The following is a 3,702-nucleotide window of genomic DNA, read 5'->3' on the forward strand; positions in this document are numbered from 1 at the left end:
CAGAATCGAATTACTCAACGAATCTCAATAACGAATTGGCAGCACATTTTATACTTTCCCCGATTTTCCTTTCCATCGATTGGGGTGCTAATTCACTCGGGTGCGTTTGCCAATACTAACTGTAATCCTCAGATCCATTTAACATTTCAGTAATCCTATTAAATACAAAAGGAATTTTATGATTGAATTTCCATTGGAAGATAGTGAATTAGCACCCCGATCGATGGAAAGGAAAATCGGGCAGAGGATAAAATGTGCTGCCAATTCGTTATTGTGATTTGTTTATATAACTGACCAGGACTGACTTCACCCGAACGCAGCTACTAGCTCCCACCCCACTGACCACTCTCCCCCCTCTGCAACTCGCTTTCTCCCCCTCCTCCCTACTGGCGAAATTCCGCACTCTGGCTGTTCGCTCTCCGCACCCCCACCCCCCACCCTGTCCCAGCCCAGCCCACAGCTGCTAGCTCTGGCCGTGACACTCGCTCCCACATTTCTTCACCAGGCGCCACCTGTAGAAGCAGGAGGGCCGCAAGGAGTGACAGGGCGACGTAGGAGTGAGTGGCTGAGAGGAGGGAAGCGGCAGGGCCTGGAGCGAGTGGCCAGAGAGTGGGGTGGTGCGAAGCGAGGAACAACTGGCCAGGGGAGTGGGGGGGTGGGGGAGCAGCGAGGTCTGGAGCGAGCGGCTGAGGGGGGGAATCGTCGAGGCCTGGAGTGAGTTGCCGAGGGGGGAGAGCTACAGCTTCAAAATCTCCCATTCAGCCACTTCCTCCAGCCAAGTGGTGGGGGGATGGGGTGGCTAGATACCCAATGACGCTTTCTCACGCATGCACCAAGATGGATTTGTTGCGGAAATGTGATGATGTTGGCGCTGCAAAATGCGGGAGTATCTGACCGCTGAAATCCTCGAGCTGGCCGGTAACGTGGCCCGGGACAACATGAAGACCCGCATCATCCCCAGACACCTGCAGCTGGCCGTCCGCAACAACGAGGAGCTCATCAAGCTGCTGGGAGACGTGACCATCGCTCAGGGCGGGGTGCTGCCTAATATCCAGGCCTTGCTGCTGCCCAAGAAAACCAGCGCTCAGAGCTCCCAGAAAAAGTAAAGCAGCCAAAATGTCATCTGATAAACCAAAGGCTCTTTTCAGAGCCACCCACAGTCTCTGTGAAAGGGTTGGTTACTGTCAGGAGGGAGTCAGTGATGGAGTTATTGTAACAGTGGATTGACCTGTTGCACATCTGTCCAGCTGTGTTTTTTAATTTGCTCTGTTTTTCTGCTCACACATCTCCCCCTCTAGTTAAGTGAAGAACTGAACTACAGGGTGTAGAATCAACAATTCCCAGGATCGGGGGTGAGATTGTGCTGAGCAGCAATGAGCCTCCAGTAATGCTGCTTTCGAAATTCCAGATCAGCTCTCAGTCCAATAGGCCTTTCGTATTTTAAATATCACAACAGAGCTGAGCGGGGGTGAGCGCAGCCTCAGCTGCACCGAGTCTCAGGGGCTCTCACGACCCCAATCAGAGCTGCCAGGCCTGGCGGACGTGCAGCAAGGACCCCGGGGGAGGGAGGGTGTACCATTAAAGTGATGGTGCAGCACCTCCCCCATCCTCGCCGCCACTTCCCGGTTTCTTCTCCCGTTTATCTAAACATTAAGAAGACGCTTTTGCTCTGGACTACACTTGTTATAAAGTAAGACCCAACTTTGTCTCTGAAAGTGATGAATAGCAGCAACAACAGCAGAATCCAACCCCTGCAGTTACATGTGAACTTGCTGATGTTGCAGCAGATTGAATGACTGAGTGAATCCCTTCCCACACACATGGCAGGGGAACGGCCTCTCCCCAGAGTGAATGTGTTGGTGTTTCAGCAGATCATTACTGCTTTTCAAGCTCTTCTCACAGTCAGGACATTGAAAAGGTCTCTGATCAGTGTGAACAAGTTGATGTTCAGTGAGGTTGGATGACTGAGTGAACCCCTTCCCACACACGGAGCAGGTAAATGATCTCTCCCCAGTGTGAACTCACTGGTGTTTCAGCAGGTTGACTCTGGCTGGGTTCAGTTCTACACTCACTGGTTCCTCTCTCTCTCCTCCCCTGAAGGTGCTGATTCTGACTGTATGTACGTGCTCTCTCCCCCTCCGACCCTCCCTGTCCAATGTAGTATCTCCCAGTTTTGGTGATGTGCTCTCCCTGACCTGTCTCCATTTCTCCTTCTTATACAGACTTGCCCTGACTGTCACTATTTCATAGAATCATACAGCACAGAAGGAGGCCAATCGGTCTTTTGTGCCTGTGCTGAATCTGTGAAAAAAATGATGCAATTAGTCCAACCCCCTGCCTATTTCCCCATAGTCCTGGAGAAATTCACTTTTAAATATTTGTCTAATTCCTTTATGAAAGTTATAATTGAATCTGTTTCCAGCACCCTGTCAGACAATTCATTCCAAATCCGAATCAGTTACTGGGTAAAAAGATCTCTCCTCACCTCCCCTTGACATTGTTGGCCAACAATTCCAGCTTCACCACCCTGTCCAGAGAACTGAAACCCCTCATCTCTGGTATCATTCTCGTAAATCTCCTCCGAACTGTCTCAAAAGCTTTGATGTCCTTTCTGAAACCTGGTGCCCAGAACAGGACACATTACTGCAGCTGAGATCGAGCCAGCGACGCCCACATCCCACGAATGGATAAAAAAACGCTCCCTGCCAAATCCCCAATTCTTATTCATTTAGAGACGCTCCCTGCCCAATCCCCAATTCCTATCCATTTACAGACGCTCTCTGACCAGTTGACCTTGCTGGCGGGCAGTTTCGGGACGCCTCAAAGGGAAAAGCTTCACCGCCACCCGCAGGGACACAAACGGGATTGTTCCATCCTATTGTGGCTTTGACGCCCTGCTCCAGCTGTGTGCACCCGCTACGGGCGCGGTCTCCCTGCACTTTGTGAATATTCCGCTCCAGCTGCAGATGGAGGTCAGCCACTACCGCGCCTGCTCCTTATCAGAGACAAGGCAAATTCTGGAGCGCAGAGCATTCTGGGTACCACAACTGTCATTAATGCCAATCTCTGACATGATAATCAGGTTTTATTTCCTACATTTCATTTCCTGGTATGTTAGTGCGTGTTTTCTTTTGTACCTGTCAGTGCCTGGGAGGAGAGAGTCAGCTTCACTTTGTAGCCGTGAATTTCTGGTGTGAGAATGTGGGTTTTTACTCTGTATGTTTCAGTTTTTGGTTTGTGACTGTTTCTGCTATTGCTATGTGAGTTAACTTTGTGGAAAGAGATGCAGTGGTTTTTGTCGATGTTCATCCCAAGCAGCTCTGTAGCACAGGAGTCTGTGCTCTACGGGCTATTCCCAGGGACGCACACCGAGACAAACGTCAACTGCTGCTGGAGGACTATCAATTCGGTGAAAGACGCCCTTTGGTCTGCCCGAAACTTGCTGGTCTTCCAGCGAAAAGAGTTGTCCACCACCGAATGTTGCAGACTGGCACATTCCAAGGTCCAGGACTACGTGCTGAGGGACGCCCTAAAACTTGGGGCAGCTGCAGCAAAGGCTCAATGGGGAAAGACCACAGTGTAAGGTCCCCCCACCAAGCTGAACTGAGGGGCTGGATCCATGGGAAACCCCTCGAACTGTATGGGAGAAATTTTGTGTGCTGTAAATGTAAAAATGTATATGGCATGACAATGAAATGGAAG

Source organism: Heterodontus francisci, unplaced genomic scaffold (assembly GCF_036365525.1).
Source record: "Heterodontus francisci isolate sHetFra1 unplaced genomic scaffold, sHetFra1.hap1 HAP1_SCAFFOLD_102, whole genome shotgun sequence".
Classification (NCBI taxonomy): domain Eukaryota; kingdom Metazoa; phylum Chordata; class Chondrichthyes; order Heterodontiformes; family Heterodontidae; genus Heterodontus; species Heterodontus francisci.